At 40.1% G+C, this 21,720-nt stretch overlaps 1 protein-coding gene and 1 long non-coding RNA gene across 6 annotated transcripts in view; one reads left to right on the forward strand and one right to left on the reverse strand.

Annotated features, from left to right (window-relative positions):
- Nucleotides 1–5,428: 5,428 nt before the first annotated feature.
- The window catches only part of LOC124300740 (ATP-dependent helicase brm), an 83,754-nt gene continuing 67,462 nt past the window's right edge, over nucleotides 5,429–21,720 (reverse strand). The window contains exon 22 of the mRNA XM_046755079.1: nucleotides 5,429–5,685. The gene's annotated coding sequence lies outside the window, so the exon portion shown is untranslated. The remainder of the gene's footprint in view (nucleotides 5,686–21,720) is intronic.
- On the forward strand, nucleotides 11,200–20,388 carry LOC124300756 (uncharacterized). Of its 5 annotated transcripts, XR_006907323.1 has the most exons (4): nucleotides 11,202–11,631; nucleotides 12,073–12,328; nucleotides 12,865–13,485; nucleotides 20,007–20,388. It is a non-coding gene; the product is annotated as an uncharacterized LOC124300756 (long non-coding RNA). The 5 variants fall into 5 exon arrangements; XR_006907319.1 differs by having other exon boundaries at nucleotides 11,200–11,631; nucleotides 12,073–13,485; XR_006907321.1 differs by lacking the exon at nucleotides 12,073–12,328 and having other exon boundaries at nucleotides 11,204–11,631; nucleotides 12,686–13,485.

The raw sequence follows: 21,720 nt of genomic DNA on the forward strand, positions 1-21,720 counted from the left end.
CCTGGTAAATAGCGAAAAATTTACTCCAAATATTAGTTACTATAAATTATAACGCACACATGCTGAAAGGTATTTACAACGATATCAACGCCAACGGCGAAACTTTCGCAAAAGTAAGTATCGTGCTCTGGAAAGCAGTCAATCTTCGAGCAGTTCACCTTTAACTCAAGGATAGACGTGTAGTTACCGGCTTCCTCTCGACGCTTGCAGCTCGAGAGCATTTTAACTGGTAAACGATAGCTAATCGTCTAAGTAACGGAATGCTTGCAAGGCGAAGACGGGTTTTCCAGTGGTTTTTCTTTTTTATTTTCATTTTCTTTCTTGACACTTGCATTTTACGATTTGATTTCTGTTCTTCCACGTTTCTCAGAAGCATGATTCTCAAATTGCAAAGTCTGATTGAAAGTTGGTCAAAATTGGTTACAGCAGAACATTCCTCAAATTTTTTTGTCGAATCGATGGTTTTCAGATCTTAGATGGGGTATTGACTCTCCTAATCATGCAACAGTTTGGTCTAATAGTTAAATTCACCATCTTTATTCAAATTACTAGGTTGTACATTATACGTCTGTGCGTTAGGATCAGCAGTCGTGTAGCCTCGAAAGTATTGAAATTTCTTGTTCGCACAGGTGTAAAATCACACAGGATTTTGGTAGAAATTTGTAGTACACATAAATCGGGGGTAGAGAGTGAGTATTGGGATTGCCTGCGATTCTCTCTCACGCTTCGCAGGTGAGTGTTAAAGTATGCGAAGAAAGCTCTGGGAAAGAGTCTGCCATTGACATCTCGCTGTTTAACATATCTTTTCAATTTTTCAAACTTTTCCTACATCCGAATCAATCATGGCCACTGATAGGTTGATAAATCGGCCCTTTGACTCCCCATAACCTCCCCTCTATCACCTCCGAATGTCGTATCCAGGAAGAATACGGTACAACGAACGATATCGTACCACAAATCATTCGGCTCTCTTTGCTTAGAATTTTTTCTTCGCCTTTTTACCCTTTTATATCTATTTTTTTCACCATGCAAAATATTTTCTTACACATCTCTAGGTTGAGCCGGTAAGTTGCAGCCGCGTGCATAGATCAGGCAAATATGATAAATTTATCGACTTATCGATAATGTGCTATGGAGAAGAATAATGCTATCGGAATTACAAAGCCGCGAGGCTCGGTAACACTGTTGACGTTTTCGAAACACTGAATTCTGTCGACCCAGATTTCCAAACTTTTGTTAGGAGTCGGTAGTTGACGCGAATTGCTTTATTCGTCTCATAGTAAAGGTAACCTCAACTCAATCGAAGTGATTGATATGCTCACCGGCTTTCACTGGCCTTTTTATGTTACAACATAGGCGAAAAAAGTCTAACCACGGGTGTGAAGTAACCTGAGTAAACATCAATGAAATTTTGAAACCTCGCAACGTGCGATGACACAATAATATTTACGTACTTTGATCGTTCCAGTCGTTACCCTTACATTTACCGATGGAATGCCGTAAGAAAAATGTGAGGTAAACTTCTCTAAACTGTAATTTGATGTCAATCTCATCAAATATCATTATTGCGGGGCCCCGCAATCAAGTTATCATTACGGTTGAGTCGGAGATAAAAAATGTTGGTCTCTCCCCGAAGACTGTGACACTTGATTCGGTTAAGCAATGATTTTGATTCGTGGCTAGACGCTCTATCACCGCGACGATTCCCAAAATATTCAACCGAAGCAATGCTCGATCATCAACTGTGGGACCGATGTTGTAACCTTTCAGGAGTTAGTCTGCAGTTTTGACCGCCTAATGGAGCGGAGGGTAAGACATGAGGTGGCAAGGTTGTGCTGTAGTTGTATATAGTTGCTAACTGCCGCCTAATCTTGCCGCGATTTAGCACATTAGACTGTATTGTTGGCCGGCCACGAGAGCAGCACAATGGAACTGCTAACTAGTTAAGTTGAAGTCCCGTACCAGAACACCAGAGCGGAGCAGCCCTCGTAGCCGTGAAGCGATATCCTTACGCGTCAAGAACAGTGGGTGAATTTTGCCAACAAATTCGACCGCGCTGACACGGAATACCCTCCCTTATTCCGTCCCCTGCCCCACCGCTTTGCTATTGTGCCAATGAATTCTGTCCGCGAGGGTTAGGTGGAGATTAAGTGTTTCTAGCTGAGGATTTGTGCGGCGTCGCCGAAGCGTAGCTGCAAGAAATACTACTTCCTGTACATTTCTCTGCCCAAAGTGAATTGGGCTTGGAATTTGGTTAATCATGGGAAGTACCTAGGATCGAGGTAATTTCCCTGCACGAGGAGTTAACCATTCGTCAGTTTGTACGTACACCAGATTTCAAGACTCCAAGGTTTCCAAAGAATTTAGGCGATTTTACCCATTTCTGATAATCCATATCTGGATGTGACATTCACGGAATACGTGTCAAAGATGTTAGAGATTTTTTATGATTTATGTCATTTCGAAACTTTCAGGGACTTCTGAGATTTCAAATCATATCGTAGGATTCCATGAGTGCAGTGTACGCTAGACTACCTCGCCCCTGTACTATTTAGTACTATCAAGAGTTCGCATTTCGTTGGTGATTATGATTTCGGTTGTGCAGTTTGTGCCGCAAACTGCAAAAGATTTCACCTCCTAATCGCGCATTCGCGTAAATGTCCGAGTGTATTGTGTTTCGGAAAGTCCTTGCATGGCTAGTTAATCCGGCAAGTAATCACACGAGTAAATCCAATCCGCAATCGGACACGACTTGGCTTACGGTAAATTACTTTAATATGCAAATCGCCCTGCAAAACGACGACGCAACCTGATCAGGACTGAAAAGTGTTTTTGAATGAGCTCTACTCTCTAGGCGAAAGATAATGTTTGTTTAATTAAATCTAACAGTCTGACGCGCACTCGGTTATCGCTGCGATCTCCCTCGAAAATTTACCGTTGGCCATTTCGCCAGGAATAGTATAAGGATACTTAATCTCTACTCTAATTTACCATACACCCCGCCGAGGTGCTATTATTTACTCACTCGTAATATACGGTTATTGTAGATTTGTTCAAACAAACGTCAAGATCATAGGTATAACACCCGCATGTTTAAATAGTTAGCAATCATCTCTGCGGTGTATACAAAATTGCATTTTCATTGGTAGCCGAATCTCCCCCGGTTTATATTACACTCTGACGTTTATCTCGAAGACCAGCGAAAATGAAGTCTCACGTGAAGTGATTAAATAGCGCCATTCGGGGATGGAAAATTTTTTTTTTTTTGCATCGTGATAATCCCGTATATTTTAAACGTAAAGTCTTACAGATCATTCTCGCGCTGAATCCATCCGAGGATGCGCATTTGACGCATGGACATCAAGCGCAGAAGTTTTGATACCGACCTTATCTGCCACTTACGTCTCAACGAAATTTTTATTCAGACTCAAAACTCCTGACGTTGATGTCAAATCAAGCACGTTCACTGCCAGAACAGCTGAATATCACGGGATACTTCACCAATACTTTAGTATAAATAAAGCTGAAGCTAGTAGCCAGAGTTAGCAGCCAAACGTGTCAAACTTTTTAGAAATAGAAAAACGCATTTCAGTTTTATCCTCATAATTATATGAAACTATCGGGAGTTCAAGGTATTTGACGAAATTTTTATTTTCGGACTTCAATATCTTCTTCGAATGAACGTTAGAACGTTTGGCTGATAATACTGGCTGTTACCTTCAGCCTCGTTTAGCATAAATTTGAACCGTTGATGATAACGTGATTCTGAAATATGCTGAAACAGTGAATAAGAAAACATTAGTTATCGACGTGGGCTTACTGCCAAAACACAGCTCTAAATGTTTGTTTGGTTGAAACAACAAATTAAGTTGTGAATTTTATGCCAGTAGTTGCGGAAGCCGCTTGCAATTTCATAGAGAATCGATCCCGGTTAAGCCGATTTCACGCCCATGACTGACGGTCCCAGTATAATACCAATTTCTGTACCCTGATCGGAAAGGGTGAATGTAACAACCTGGCCAGTCAGCAAAGTCCTAAGAAGGGTTGATGAGAATCTTTACGTACTTCAAATGAAGATAGAGCGAGTGTAATCCGTCCACTTAGCATCTGATCGCTATCTTGTACCGGAAGCAAGATTCTATCAACTATTGTTCGCTCCACCTCTTGAAAGGTCTACGGAAGGCGACCATTAACGAGAACGTTTTCCAATTCCAATGTATCGTTAATGATACAATCCTCAACGCAAGGCTCCAGACCAAAGTTTGTACGGAATATGAATAAGCCAAGCCTTAAAGAAGACCTGACTTCCATTTAATCGTTCGCAACGATCAGCCCTCGTATTTCATGCCGGAAAAAGAAATTCCATCATCTTATATCCTTTGTAATTTCTACCGACAAAATTCGATTCAACTTTACGCCATCGTCGCCTGAGAGTACGTCGAAGGGTCTATAAACCTTTCGTTGATAAGGGCACGCCGTCGTGGGTGAAACTTTGCGGGGGAATTTCATGCGGTGGTTTGGTTTTGCGTTACATGTGGTATCGCGGGGGTTTCAATATGGATTGAACTTTCAGAAACCGGAATATTGGAAGCCAGGAATATGAGGTACAAGGGCGTTACGATGTAACTTGAGACCATAAATTTCTCAGGATTGTTCAACTATGATGCACCAGAAAAGTCGGAGCGGAACTTGTAGCCGGGAATAAAATATGAGCTACTCATTATCAGGATTCTGAGTTCGCCTATGGCAGTTCCGTAAGTTCTTCTCGCGAGACGTAATAATCTAGTCCATCCCAACGTGGCTACCAAAATACAATTTGCATTTGATATAATTCACAATTACTCACGGATCGGGTACGTGAATATTTAAGTCACGTACTGCTAAGCTAAGTTCGCAATTTAGACGGACCACTGGGTCGAGAGGCATGAAACACTTGGTAACGCTTACAATTCGAACCCGATAAGGTCCAGGGTCCAAGGTAATTGCTTGCGGTAGGGTAAGGTTGAGCTTTTCGCTTGATCTCTTCAATGTACACGTGGCGTTCCCCGCAAAGTTGCCAATATTCTGCGGTGAATATGTTTGCTTTAAAGGTAATTAATTATCGTCGACGTATAGCAGTACGGTAAATAACGCAGCGCCGTACCGCATTTAGGTTTATTACCAAGTACCATAATAATTTGATACAGTGGCCCCCTTCGTAATGAATAACTCAAGGACTGTACACTAGCTTACCATTCGGTGTATTATTCAAGGTGTTGGTATATCCGTTTTGGTAATCAATTACGAGTAAGCTCTGACCAGAAAATTCCAATTTACTTTACAGGTTTTACGATCGAACTTCTCCGCGTCAAGGAGTCCGCGAATAAAGAATAAACAGACTTACTTGCGTATCGATGGTGAAAATTTGTAATTCCGTATTTCCATTTGTACAGATTGATTATGTCCATCCATTATCCTGGCAAGTTCAGCTTGCTGATTCATACGCGGTGATAATAACCTCCTTACCGCTTAAAGACCGTGGCAAAGTTTAAGCGTACATAATCCAAAACTTCTCCGAAGCCTGAGCTGTTAAAACGGACGCTTGCAGCAGCTTGGTAAGCGGAACAATTTCGAAATCAATTGGAGAGTTTTTCTCCGGGCTGCAGTCCTCCTCGTATAAAACTCGGAGAGAAAGTTTTTCCTCCGCTGAAAAAGATGGAGGAAACAAAGGTAATAGGATAAAAAAAACAAAAAAAGTGGTGAGATTTGGCAAGTTTGGCAAAGGTCATTCACGGAGTCGCGCAATGGTTCCCGATCGCCAGGATATTCCCTCCCGGTCAGCCGCACATGTCCGCTCTCACCGATATACGGACACATAAGAGTCGTCCCCCTTGAGCACATTATTAATAAACTTGTTCACGTCGTCCGGCGTCGCACTTTATACGACTTTCACGTATCCGCCCTCGCCCGTTCCCGGGCTTCGAATGTCTCGCCAGAACGCAACCCCCAAGACTAGCCCGAGTCCCGAGGGAGGGGAAAATTGAGTTCCCATCGCTTAATTGAATCAAACTTTCGGCGTCAAGGGTCTGCGAAGTCAATGAGCAACTCACCTGTGTAGCTTTGTACGTGTCGTTTCGAACGCCTCGATTCCAGTTTCCTTATTAGACCTGCTCTGCGTATCACTCCAAATAGCGATGGAATATTATTACTTACAAGTACACGGAATTTTAATACTTATTACGTACGTGAACGTGGTAAATATAATAGTACAAGTATAATACTTGGTACCAGACTACGGGTACCGATAGTACAGCATGCCTCTGTGCGTGATGTTTGTGCGTTGTGAGAAAGTTAAGATCGTATATCTCGTGATCAACTTTGGCAAAACGTCATTGTTAAGGCATGGCGCGAATATAAAAAATTCCGCATTGATTGATCAGCTGCCTCAAGGGAATCTGTTCAGCAATGACGTGAAAATGTGTACGCGATACGCTTTAGATTTTAATACACCCACACGAAAATTTGTTAAAGGATTCCGTCGTTATACACCCTTTGGCTTTCTGTCACACGAGCGTGAAATGTATTCTACCTCAGAATGAAGTTTAACGGCTTGATGAGACGTCAATCTTCGTCTGTTCTATGACGAAAGCGGTGTGACTCGTCTCGCTGTATCTTAAAAGAGTTTTCAAATCTAATAATATAATGTAACAAAAATCTATCAATAGACAAAAATGAATAGAATGAAATCTGAGAATACAAAATCTTACAACAATGCAAAGTTATCTCAGGAAACAAACAAATGATGTGCATGAAGTTTCTGTTTAGGTGACAGACTTTCCATTGGAAGCTATGGTGATAAATTATATTACGTCGATAACAGTATTGATCTCCCCCTGTATGGTCTCTCGAAAAGTGAAAATGACAGAAGTAGCGACGGTCAACATTCTCGAAATAGAAAACGATCACCTAGAGTCTAGGATGTTTTATAACTACCAACCAAAGCATACCATTAATGTTTTCATGCTTATACTACGAGGAAAAGTGTGAGATTCGTAAACTGAACCGAAAAAGAAAGAAAAGCGAGGGGAAGTGTGTGGCGACGCATAATTGCGGTGCTGTGGTGAGGGAGGTTCAAAACGGTCCGATCAGACGCTGTGCAAACAAACCATTTGGAAGCGCGGTTGGAGGCTTTAAAACGGCTCTGAACCCCTTAGATCGAAAATGATGGAGAAGAGGAAAGAACAGGAAATTCTTCACCATTGTTTCTGCAAACCTCAAGTGCGTGAAATGTGTGCGAATGTTTGGAATTCGCGACAAAATCGTAATACGTTCTTAATTGACATTGAAGTGTGAAACGCGACATTAATCAAGAATTCTAGACAGATCTGTTGCACGAAGAAGTTGAAATTTCAACGAAACAAGCAGGAAAAATCGATCACTTAGTCAGAGACAGAGGTCAACTATTCTAAAATGCAGCATCTACCTGACACCGAGTGAATTCATGAATTTCTAAGACTTCAAATGATTCCACGCGCTGAAAAGAAGTTCAATAAACCAGAAGAATTAGAGAATATTCACTGTTTGTGGTCACCTTTGCGAAGTTCTATATGTATCAATGAGTAGAAATCTCTTTAATTACTCAATTCATTACCAATATCCGGCTTTAAACAAGTTTTACAGAAAAGTTTTTAATTTTTGATACACATTATTACTAAAAATTGGTGCTCACTTACAATTCCGGCAAAGTACTTTTGTACCATTAGTGGGCGTAATCTTTAATTACTTGCAATATATATAGCCACAACTGGTACCAACTAAGGTGACCAAAATCGGTAGACATTTTACCCAACAATTCTATTTATACATAAATTCATGCGAGTTGAAATGACCTGCACATGATTTCAAGCGACTTTATGAGAGTTCATTTATTGAATTAAAAGGAGTTCTTATTCGAGTTCAAGTAAGTTTGTACCAGCCTTTCGCTACCTCAATACGATCCTCTTATAGTCGTAGTGATCCTTCACTGATGAATAGTGTCGTACGAAAATATGCTATAATGCAATTTTCCATACTCTGAAAGTTGATCTTGTGATGAATTGTTAAAGTGGCGCTGAACCATCCAAGTCCAGGAGTTTATTCCGAACATGCCTTTCCACATTATCAAATGAAATACGAAATTCCGTGAATTTCTCGTGACAGTTGGTAAAATGCGATCGTGTACTCCTTGCCTGGACGTGCCGTACATACGCGTAGCCGAATGCAGGTACCTAAACATTATATGTGGTGTTGGCAAGTCGTACGTATGAGAGGGTAGGTTGACGTCTAGAAGTGAAGGAGGGAAGACGAATCGTTACAAGTATTTTAGACACGTTGCCGAATAAGATTATTTAATTAAAACTCCGCAGCTGGTGCAGCCCGGTTCTAGTAGGGCAGAATCCAAAAGTTATAAGGATCTTCTTCTTTCTGTGAAGAAACGAGCGGACGGGCTCAACTGGCCACTCGACGAGCTGGACTTTGGGCCCCTCTCGTCTTTCCACTCTCGCTCTTTCTCTCTCTCTCTCTCTTCATTGCCGGAAGTAGACCGGGCAGAGGAAGAGGGATGAAGATACGAAAGACAGAAGATGCGAGTGGAAGCAGAAGTGGAGTTTTAGCCTCCCGCAACTGCCGGTCCGTGTTCGTTCTCGTGACTCGGTTGTATGATTGAACACTGGCTGACGACGGCTCGAATATAATACCATACGTACAAAGTTTTGCAATTTACCGAACTTCCCACTGGATATAGCCGACTATCCGGGGATAACGTCAAGCTGCGGGGATTATAGAAAAAGAAAGTTAACGCACCTTGGATCATGCCTCGATACGTTACGATACCTCCCTAGTAGCGTTGCCTTCGCTTGCAGAAATTAGAGAAGATTTTGTGGACAGAAACGCATGATCACGTTGCAAGTTCTCATTTACCCTTGAATATCGAATACTCGTATGGCAATTGGGATTATACGTCGAGGTAATGGATTGGCGAAAAGATTTGTCCCATGGTTATTGATCAACTCATCTATCTAGTCAATTGTCTCTCGTAAATTGACCTGCATGATCTGCAATTGATCTGCACCTGTCACTTATTGTAGGTGACAGAGGGTAGGGCTGTTGCTACAATGTGAGCTTGGATAAACAAGGGTAGGATGTTTTTTCCGATACTCAATTTACGCGGCCTCCAGTCGCCAGGGCCGTGCAATTTATGATTTGAAATTACCGTACGGCGGAAATGAGTTAATTTCTCTGTACGCCGGCACGTCACAAAGATGGAAATATCCACTCTGCAATATATTGACAACGAACATATATGTAATGGTAATAAATCTCCTGCCTGTCCAAATGTTTGCCGTGCATTAATAGCGACATCAATTGCAAACTTTACTGAAGCGGTAGGAGAGAAAAAACAAAAAAAAAAAAAAAAATGCTTGGCAAATATTTTACAGGCGTATTAAAACACAGACACAAAATCAATATGCTCTTTGCTAATGCGTTTGCGACTATTTTTCAACGCTGATTTCACGTCAAAGAAAGCAGTGCAGGCAAGAATACCTTGGTTACAATTTAAAAGTTTATTAAAGCCTAAGAACTACCAAATTTTCAATGTTCAGTCACTTTTCATCTCTTTCGACATATTTTTCTTTTTCCTATCACGACTCCGTCTCGGCGTTACTTAGGTTGGTTGCGCTACGATTACACGAACAATTGGGGCAAGTGTGAATAGTAAGCGAGAAAATTTAAAGATATTCAAAACGTTTTCTTCGCCCAACGAGCCTGGAAATTCAGCCAGTCTTAAGCTGGTTTTGTTCATTATAATTGGCCGGTTTTTATTATCGGGGTAGGATTTGATATTTTCGCATGAAAGTACGCGCGTATCTAGCTTGTGCGAGTCCTAATTCCAGGCTAATTACAATATTGTGTATCATTCACCAGGAGCTTCAGACGAAGTAAGTATCTTAGGGTGAATGCTGACTTAGTCCGACGAAGCCGCCACTCGAACTCTCAGTAAGCTTAGCAGGACGAAACAGCTATTTCGGAGGTACGGAGTCGTCTGCGATTACCGCCTGTGAATGAAAATATTCTCCATCGATCTTGGTTGAAAATGCCTCCGCTTGTTCGCGCGCCGCCGCCTCGTTATACAAACCGAAGAAACCTTCTTGCCTCGAGAGATGTGAGAACGGGTTCTCAGGAGATTATATACCTACCTAAGCATCATCGCCCGTACGGAGAATTTACTTTGAAGCTGACGCAGAGTCTCTCTGCCTATCTAGCTTCTATTTCAAATTTAACGAGATAGCAATTACAGTCAGATTCCCAAATATTTCCGTGCTCTGCATATTATAACTTCAATTAGAGAGGTCTGCAGGTCGATATTCCGATAGGTTGTATCCACGATCACATCCAGAGTGTGTTCCAATCGCTCCTGAAATTATAAAAAAAAAAAGAGAGACAGGAGCTGCAGAGTTGCGTGAAATTGCGTAGTCGATTCTTCGTTTCAACCGGTGCAATCGCACCTGGACTGTATTCCAAAATCCTTGTCATTTACCTGCCGGTCGCGATTTTCAAATTATTACCATCGTTTCCGAACCAATGAATAGGTATGATGCGGACAAACTATTATTTAGCCTCGTCACTCGGCGTTACTCTCAAATTTTCCGCACACGGTTTACCCCGTTCATTTATTCCAACAGCGTTGACTCCACTCGTGTATTTATGCCGAATAATTTTTTATTTTCAAGAGAATAACAGCGGAGGTACTAATTTTCACAGTCGAGTTGACTATCGAATGAAAATTCTCTGTAGACACGATAATAACGCGAGTTCCCCATTTATTAGCATCTGAACTTTCGAGCTTGCGGAGTTTTTCCCCTGTTTTTGATATAGACTGAAAATCCTGCAAATTCAATGTCACGCGGAAGACTGCACCGGAAGCGAAACGTTGCACAGTTTTTATTCGATTTTCGAACGGCCGAGGGATTGAAAAAAAAATGTATTTATAATAATTCAAGTTATTCGAAATTGCCAAAATACGAAAAATCGTGGCAATTTTGCACGGGAATGCAGGGTTCGAGGTAGAAAAGCCGAAATCACGAAACGTGCGGGGAAATGCGAAGGCAGTCGTGGTACGCGTTCCGGCGCCTGGCGTCGAGACGGGGGTGGGAGCTTCCCAATAAAGCTCGGAGCGTCCCGTCGACTGGCAGTCAGCGTCGCGACGCCCACGAGCAAGCAGCTTGCGGCAATTCGACGTCAGGTTAAGCAACACGTGGTTTTGCTCGAGTAGAACGTGGCGGATACGAGAGTAATTTTTGGGTTTTTCGATCGGTCCTTTTTTTAATTCTGGTCAAAATGCTAAATACGAAAAAGTCCTCGTAACGCGCGAACGATTTCGGAAAAACCGCGTATATTATACGTTATTTTTCTACGATGTGGAACAAATTGTGTCACAGAAGTAGAAGACGAAAATTGGTAAAATTACGCGAAAGGAGATCGGCTTGAGTGACTTTCGCGTGACGTGTTTGCAGACGAGGAGATAAATAGTCAATGCGATTTTACTTCTTGGCTATTGCCATCATCGGTAACAGCAGGAGCAGCAGCGACAGGAATTTCCCATCAGTGAAATTTGTAAACCCAATTTCATATACGAACTTTGTAAAACGGTACAAAGTGCAGAGTTCATAACTCACTGTACCGAGAAATCGATTTCGTAATTATTTACAAGTACAAAGGACCAACTGCGGAGCGAATGTTTCAACGTTAACCAGATTCCAACGATTTTTTGTTACTTTCACAAAGCTTTGTGCGAGAAAAAAACGAGAGAAATTTTTTTTATAAAACCGTCAGAAGCAGTATAAAAATGAAAAGATATCCAATTTTGACCGAGTTTGTTGAAACGCTCGTTTATTAATAATGTGAGAAAATTCTGTTCCATAAATTATCCAATTTTCGGAATATTTTTCACCTTCTTCCGTGAAATACGGAACTGCAATTCTTCGTCGATTCAAGACGTCTCTTTGCATTCCTCGGTCCGTGTTGACACTCCACGGAATTCTATTACTTTTTCAGACTGCGCTGCATTTAAATTCCCATCCAACTACGTGCATCTCACTCTGTGAATACCTTTGCGTTTTAAACGAGAACAAAAGTATCGAAACATCTCTGAATCGAACACATAGATTGATTTTCTACTGTGCAAAACTTGGCTCCAGATTTACAGAACACCTACTTCCCTATTATTCTCCAGTGAATCTAATTTAAAGTTTCTCAACTGTGAGATGTATTCGTTTGCCAATGCGGTTTGAAGAAATCGAGATGCAATCCGGTATAATTTATCAATACGCTTCACTTGTAGTATATGGGACGTACAAGTTGCTAAATTCAATATGAACGCTATAGATTTACAAATAAAAAAATTCAATCACAAATCATTTCCCGATTATTTGAAAAACGTTCAACAATAATTAATTATTATTATCATACGCGTGGTGAGCAATAAACTTCCATGGTAGCCTCAAAAATATTAATTGTTCCTGTTTTTGATACTAATGTCACAGAATAAAGCTTGTCTGATGTGGCACATTTTCAATTCATATTAACGGAGTTTTATGGAGAGACTTTTGCACGTTGAATAGGCTAATTAAATAAGCTAATTAAGCAATTTATACTATATTACGTCCAGGTCAACGAACGGTGGAATGTGATTTTGTTCCGGTAACGTGCACCGTGACGAAAAAGCGGGATGAGATTATATACATCTAAACGATAGCCAAATAACGTAACGCGTTCTCCTGGTTCAAACTCCTTTGCTAAATATCGGTGATCGATCGTTCGCAATCTAAAAACCATTTGATTTGACAGTTTGTGTGTTGTAGAATACAGAGGTGAAAAGAGAAGAAAAAGAAAGCAAAAACTCTAGCCGAAGGTTGAGATCGATTTTAACCATGTGTAAGTGAAATGAAAAGCCGGTGAATAAAAAAAAAAAAGGGAGATTCGAATCGGCGAGGCACGCGCGATAATGATAAACATTCAGTTTGCCGAGCGTAAACCTGTTGAAGAAGAAGTGAGCACGTCGATGCGCTTCGAGAAGACAAGGGGTCGAGGCGGTTGACGAGGGTAGGCGGAAAGAGAAGGCTTCGATAAGAAGAGGGCAAAGACGATCGGAGATAAAGAAATAACAACGATGTCGTGCGAGAAGGCGTCGCGACGCCTCAGATCCTTAATAGTTAAGGCGAGGAGACTCGGGGTGACGGCTGAGGAAGTCGCCGCTTTACCTACGGCCAGGAAACTCGCTGCGCCAAAGACGGCGAACTTCTGGTCCGTCGGATTCGCTCTGATCACGCTACTCGGTGCCGGCATCCTCCTTATCCTTATCTGCGCCCCTTGCCTGGCGAAGAGGGCGGCGCGCGACGTTCGAGTGTTTCCTTAATAAACGCCACCCTCGAACCCCGCGCCCTCAACCAGAAGGAGAACTTTGACAAGGTTAGCTCAAGTTTGTCTTTCCACTCGGGGGTTAACCACTCAATTTTTCTACAAATCAGATTTCACAATTTCGAGGCTGTGAATTATAACTCGCTCGAGTACGCGGGGATTTTGGGATGAAATTTTCACGGACTGAATCTAAATCCAAATCACAACGCGATGTTAAATCGGCATGTTCAACTGGCGCGTTATTTTTACGCACTTGCCGCATCACAACGGCGGATCGGCAACGCAAGCTATATTTTGAAACACGTACGTCGCGATATCAAATTTAGCTTCGTGAAAAACTCCCGATTTCTCGAAAGCGCGCAACAGTTTTCACTTCGTTTCAGTGAAGCTACGAACTGTCGAAGAAGACGTTAAAAGAGTTCGTTAATTTTCCACAATGTATCACAAAATTTTAATGCCTACTGACATGGAACTTCAAAGGTTGCGCGAAAGTGGAAAATTTTTTAAAAGTGGGTCAAAAAATTTTACGGGGCTTGAAGAAATTCCAGAAAATTCCGAGCGATCTTCGCCGACTTCAGATGATTTGAAAACATTTCACTGACCGCTGGTAACCCGTCACTTTTTACCTAATACGTTTGCACTCGAGACACTGATAGCAGAAAATCGGAATTCAAAAGAATTCAAAATACTCGGTAGAAGAAGAAAACTCTATCTCGATTAGAGAACTTTAGAAAAATACGTTCAATATTTACTTACAAATACTTTTGATAAAAAACAGCTGCAAACAGTGTGCTAAGATATACAGGTACACCTGACATTTGGCCTCACCTTACACGCTACGTCTTATCTATTTTATTATCAATGGTCGAGGTTCAAATTATACCGAACACCGCGTACAAGACAATGGAATAAAAACCAGAGAGTGACTGGACTTACCCTTAGTATTAAGAAACGCTATTAAATTGTAAGATACCGTAACTTTTCCCTTTTCCGACTATTTCACGACAATATAATTCTATTGACAAGACATTTGAGCAGCAGCTATTGTTCCAATTGTACAACAACGTGCATTACTATGAGTTTCCTCTTTTAATATAATCGAGTCAAAATGAACTATCCTTCGATTCTCACTTCACGAATTACCTACACTCGTGTTTGCTTTCGTATCTGCAGAGAGACTCGCTACAGAAATGTAACCTGAAGTCGGAAGAATTGTCTCTTCCTTGCATTTTTTTTTTTTCACTTTCTTACACGAAAAAAGTAGTTCTTTCCACTTCTCTTCGAGCTCTTCTTTCTTGTCTACTTTAATTATGACTTCTCAGAGTTGCCGGGTCACGGGTTCTGGACGTCTGCAACTGCACTCGCTTCTACATATTCATGGAGAGTCGCTTCTGCACGCTTCTTCCTTCCGAACGTGCCGGGACACTCGGCCATTCTTTACTTGCGCTCTGGCTCCTCTCCGCGAATTGCTCCATTGCATGTTTCTGCTGCAAGATCTTATTGGACGTAGCAGTTTTCTTTACGAAACGAGGACAAGGAAATTGTTATTCGGTTGTAACTCTGTTGATTCCTCAAGTTTTCGATCAACTAAATACTGAACCGGGAAAAATTTCATTTGTTACACGATTACTAGTCGATCATAGTAAAATCGGTACCGTTACGATAGTGGTTTATAATATTGTTTCAAATCCAAGTAAATTCCCTACAAGCAACTATTTAGTGTCATCATAGTTGCTAATATTACATTTTCTGGTCAAAGCTACAGCCAATTTGTTTGTTTAGTTGTCTGCATTTTCTTTGTCAAATGAGGCATCTAGATCAATTTGGTGGTTGTAGTTGAAAATAAAGACTGTATAATTACGGAAACTACAAATTTTCATCGTTGCGATTATGACCTCTTCTCACTTGTACATAAATCAAACCAACTTTTACTTAACTGTGAGCTTAGGCAAGTGTTTAATTGCGTGAAAATTATCGGCTGATGAAAAACTCTGCAATGCTTCGAGGTTACGTATAACTGTTGGTTATAAATTTTCGAATGACAGCCGCTAAAATACGAGCAACTTTAGAAAAGGTTTGATACTTAGAACGTTCGAAATGATTAGTCTCTGGTGTTTCTTCAGCTAATTTTAATGTTATTCGTTCATTTTGATTTGAAAAATCTTACACTACAGTATAATTATAACGTGCAAGTTTAGTTGTTGACGAAAATCTGGTTCATCGTATAATACTTATATTCAAACCTATCTTTATCCATTCCACGTTCTAATTGTAAAACCTTCTTTCAAATTTTCCTCAAATTCATTTCCATTACATACCTATTATTATAGTGGGAATATTGTTTTATTCGTGTTCACAATCATGTAACGCAAATGAGACTGATACAGACCGGTTCATCCTTAAGGATTTATTTTTCAACATTAATTCCGCCTTTCAAACTTTGGTTTGTCAATTTTTTTCTCAACACTTTTTTTCACAGTAAAACACACCACCTGAAATGCGTTCTTGAAGGATGTATTTCCGCTCTGGCACGCTAACAGATGTAGACGTATGCAGAACGCATTTATATTACGGCAGCAGTGGTAGCAGTAGAAAACGCCTGGCAAGATCAGACGGTGCCGGCATGGAATAGAAAAGGCGCGAATCACTCGAGCCTTGCAGAGAGTGGAAAGTGAAATGTCTCCCCCATTTCCCCCCCGTTGCAGCCATCGAGCATTGCTATCCGATTACCGTTTTTTTGGCACATGTTGCTTTTTTAAAATTCAAATTTGCTCGGCAAGATCCGTGTAGATACGTAACACGTGTATAAATATTTCCCTTGATTACAGTATAGATGATGCGAATAACAGCAGATATGATTCATTCGTCCCTCAAACTCTGGGCATGTAATTTCGGGTGTATGAATTATGGCGAGATAATTTTGAGGAAGTTACGTCCAATTAGTGTAACACCGACCTTTTGCCGTTCCGGCAGACTCGTGAATATTTCATCCCTGCGCTCGTTCACCTCTCGGTTATTCCATATTCGCCGAGGAAAGTTGCTCGCTTTGTTCATTTTTGTATTCATCCTTTTTTCCGCACCACAGAGCCCCTTGTGCCGCGGCGATGTTTTTCCTCGGCGATCTAATTCCTTTCGCCTAGCTACGTAAAGCTAGCGGCAATTTTATCCAATAGAGGGCAAAGGCGTGCTTGGGCAAATACGTATACCGCACAGGCCGCATAATTAGGTACAATCCAATGTGTACAAAAGGGCGTCTTCGTTCCAGACAACAGAGTGGCGATTACTCGAGGTACCCACAATGGAAGTAGATTATAAATTTACGGAAAATTCGATTAATAAATGATTTCCAGGTACAAAGAAAGATATTATTCGCGAAGGAAACGCGAATTAAAATGAAATACTCTGTAACCATAGAGGAGGAACCGCATAATATAACACGGTTTTTGCTCTGGATCCATCTCGTGCATTATTCCGTTTCCCGGCTGCTCTTCGGAGGGAAAAAAAAAAAAATTCAATCTAAGCGTTTCTTATATCAGATAGATTGCGCAGAGAGGAGATGGAAATGCTTTTGCTTGCAGTCCAAGGGAAGCAAAAAAATTTATTACCACTAATATATAGGTTATAAATTCTTGTCACCGTGGAAGGAACGCAGTTTGTCACCTTATTTTTTAACACAATCGTAAACACGGCAGTGCTTTATGAAGTCTTAAATGCTCACTGCTCAGCCGTATTTAATGATATGATCTTGAGCATCAAAATCATATTTAGAATTTAATTCTATTTGTATGAATGTAATTCTCTGCAACAGTGTCCGTTCAGTTCTGCGGGAATGGTTCAGAAGGTATATAAGCCTCGGTTCGAAGGTCAACTTTAGGTAAAAAATCAGCTTTAAACTTCGTGTTTAGTGGATAAACTGTACTACACCGACTTTACTGCGAAAATTCATGCCGAACTTTTATATAGAATTTAATTCCTGGTTGAAATGTTTAATATTTAAAAAATTCAACGTGGCGGATCCAATACGACGGACGAAAATTTCAAATTTGATCGAATACGGTCAAAAAACTCTACGCATCCATCATACTGAATTTTCAAAAGCAAATTTCAGATTCGTAATCACCGATCCCAAAAACTTCTAATTTATGTGCAGAGGGGTAACTTTCTCAGAAATGAATTATTTCTTCAATGTTTACCATTTTTGTCAATCCATTTGTATCTAACAACAATAACTCACATTACATCGCAACAATTACTCTCGAGTGTTGAAAACCTGTAAGAAATAGCAGAAAACCGCAAAGAAATATCTTGAAAAGTTTTCCAAATATACAAGAAACGGATGTAAAATAGGTGATAAAAATACTTATCACTATGTCGCAAAGGGTCAAAGCCTTTTTTGAATAAAGAAAATTTTATTTGTAGCTAAAAATATATGTTATACCTACATACATTCTCGTAGTTCCAGGCCCATTAAACCCTTATCGCAGTAACGATAACCGTTTTAAAAAAGATTTTTAGTAACTAACGTAAAAACCGAAATTTTTGCTCAAGATCAACGGACGAACTAGAGGACGGCGTGCCACGGGGTGTTTCAGTTCGTCGGACATTTCAAAAGCTAATGACGCGTCCCTTACGCCTCCCTACCCTACGCAACCCCCAAACTTCTTCTCTGTCCCTGCAGACAACCCTCGGAGTAAACACAAAACCGTTTTCGCCCGTCGCTTTTCGGGAAATCACCGAACTCAATAGCGCGAATTTGGAGGGACGCGAGAAGAAAGCAAGCGACAGATCAACCGACGACGAGTCAAAAACACTTTCGCGTAACTAAGACTATTTTTTTCCCGATATAATTGCGTTATTGTCTACAGCAATCGGGCTGCGAGCCGTGTCTTGTATTCACTTCGTTCCACACGATTTTTCTTTGGATCACTTTTGCTTCGAGATCTTTTCGCTTTATCTGTTCCAACGACGATTGGCAATCATCCATCGTTGTACGATTGATCACGATCGTACGCTGTGTTAGGGTTCGTTGAATTCGACTTAGAATTTATTGTCAAAATCGAAAGGAAACTTGAAGATTCTCGCTTCTCTGGTTCGACTGGAAATTTGAAATATAAGACATTTTTTCACGCCAATTTTTCGCATTAGCTGCATCCACAGTTTGAGACATCTACACAAATCATCTGCACAAATACACGGGAGAATAATTGTTGCAGAATATGACGGAACGTCTAGTGAATTTGTATTGAAATTTTTTTGCTCGATTGCAATCGTATTTCAATCTTATAAACCTGTAATTATTTTTTCCTTCAGTGTCATATAACCGAATTTATTAGTACAATTACCACATGATGATAGTATTCAAATGCCATCGAGATTATGTGGCTGATAAATCATTGCCCGATGAGGTAATAAACGTTTATTGCGTGTGATAAATTTTTCTGTTAATGTGACGTACGTTCGGTGATGCTGGATCACGCACATTATAAATCAGAATTTTTCCAATAAAGAACCTCTCCAACTTCTCATTTATCGATGATAATTAACCATCAAATTACGAAAGTGCACGATAGTACAAATGTTTTTCCAGTCTTTTTTAATCCTTAAATTGTGAAAAGATCAAGTTCTGCTGCATCTAAATTACATTAACAGAATGTTGATTAAAAAATACATACATATACATATATAACATGCACGTATATGAGGTTGAAACCGTCCAAAAATTTGCAGGTAGAGCATTGCATATTATATATATGCAATGTTCAAATCCAAATTGAACGCGTGATTGTATCCGTAGATAAATCGCCTATCTCAAGTACAGTCACCTTATGGTGTAGTGTGTATTATTCGTGAAATCCATTCGATCTTTGAGTCGGTTTAAAATTCGTATGTTTCGAAGATTGAAATTTTACGAGGCGCTGTTTCGCTGATTGGCATTGTGTACCTTGTGCAGTGGCCGGTCGGTTTCTATTCACAATGCAATCCCCCAGTCACAGCTCGCGTGTTCTATAGAATTTCTCCTGGTTTTATTCCAGTTTTAGCTAAAAGTCGTAAAACGGAACAAGGCACCTAAAATACAGGAGATTCGTCAGCCTGGCTGGCGTGGCTTTAATGGATAACGGGAACTGCTGATTTCAACGGTGGATAATCAACAGCCACGAAAAAAAAAAAACAAAAAAGAAAATAAAAAATAAAAATACACATCAGGGATAAAAAGAGGAAGTATAAAATAAAAGTACACATCGCGATAGCGCCACGTTTATATGCCATCACGCAACGAAAACTACAATCTGACTGGCAAAAATAATAATGGTCTACCGATACTCTAATTTCGCATTAAGCGCCACCGACTTGATAGGCTTGCATGATAATTTGTTACAGTACAAATACTTTCGAACAGACAAAGTTTCGCTGAATTATACGGCTCGGAAATCTTGCGTATGATCAGCCTGGGCGAGGTTGAAAAATGAAAGCAAACAAAAGGGTAAAAATATGTGAGGACAATTAGATAAACGGAGTGACAAACAAAATCAATAAATTGTGAATTCTAATTTAACATTTTCTCTCTGTTACAGGTTAGACCGCGCAGATTTGCCGCAGCTCGAATTTACGAGGGAAGGTTTTGACAGCCTAAAGGCGTACAGTTCCAAATCCGAGGATTATAATGGATTGAAAATTAATTAAGTGGACCCGTGACATTTGATTTAAGGAATTATTCACTCTTGTACTATACTGACCAAGAAAATTATAATGGGATTATAAATTTATGGGCTGTGCAAAGCCGGTATGCGAGTTTATAATTTAATTGAAAAATGTTTGGTACTTTTTGCTTTTCTTCTGCTATTGTTATTATTATGAATATTATCACCACTATCGTTATCATGTAAAAAAAAAAAAAGGAACTGTAATAAAGACTGTATGTACGTACGTAACATATGTAGAAAACGTAAAATTTAATAAGATCACTTATTGAAATGCTTATTATCGGAGTGAATTTATTTATATTGCCTAAATTAATGCATGAAGGGTATTTACTTCTTTGGAATTGTTTAGTTTGAATTTTACAGGGTGAGTAGTTCTACATTTTTTCCATACCACATGAACGTCGATGACGAGGAAACAACATTCAAATAAGCCAACCCTCCATCAATGTTGATAGCGTCGATATATTCAAGAATTGAATACATTTTCGTAGAAGACATTCTGGTTATTACATTCCGGTTTTTATTGCATACTCAATTTATGTATAATACGAAATTTTCGTGCAGTGATTAGAAAATTCAATATTTTCAAGTGTCCCTATCAAATGCTACACCGAGGTTGATTCTTTCATCCCTCAAAATTTATATCTTCTTGAGACATGAGACGTCGTTTTACGAAACCCTTGTATTCCTCTTAGAAATCGCGTCGTCTTACGAATTTTATAACTAATATATAAATTTCAGGGGAGGAAGAGGCAATTTTATCACGTAATATTCGGCAAGGGTGGTGGCGCAAAAAGCGTACGTGTAGGACAATGTGTGACACGTGGGAAAGTAGGAGACATAAAACGGTATAAGTTACGTCTACATGGGAAATAGGGTAAGGTATAAAATTTCAACACTACCTACTATACGAGAAGAAAAAAAAAATGATTAGATCCCATAATAGAGGTATATAACTTCTATATAATATATACTATATATTATGTTATACGAAATACGTAATACTGAAATAAAATTCCGCGCCTTGACTCTTCTAACTTCTAAGATCTTAATAAAAGGTGAGTGAAGAAATGAAATAAATCGCACGACGTGAGTCGGATTTACAGTCTGCTTCACATCATCAGTCGTGGAAGAGTTTGTCTCTGTATGTATCATCGTTTTTATCCAACGACGCAAGAGGTGGGTTAGGCATGGCAGCAAAGTGCCGCAGGTCTTTAATCCTCATTTTATTGTTAGTCGAAATATTCTGCGAGACAGAGCCGAAAAAAATAGTTCAATTTCAGCGCAGGCCATGACGAATCGGCCTGCGATTGAAAAGAAGAAAAAAAGAAGAAAGTTGAAAAAAAACGAAAAAAAAAGAAAAAAGAACGAACAGACCTCGTTAATGAATCCCTCCCGCAGTTTCCCACCGAACCTTGTTTCAATTTTCGATACGATTGGGCGAAACAAATCATTCTACCGATCCACTCGCGTAAAAGCCCTTCTTCCCTTTCCTCGCATAACTTTGACGTTTGAATGCGCCCGAAATTCCCAGAGTGACGATCTCTGCAGCCTCAATTTCGCCACCAGAGGTTAATTTACGTCT

Source organism: Neodiprion virginianus, chromosome 3 (genome assembly GCF_021901495.1).
Source record: "Neodiprion virginianus isolate iyNeoVirg1 chromosome 3, iyNeoVirg1.1, whole genome shotgun sequence".
NCBI lineage: Eukaryota > Metazoa > Arthropoda > Insecta > Hymenoptera > Diprionidae > Neodiprion > Neodiprion virginianus.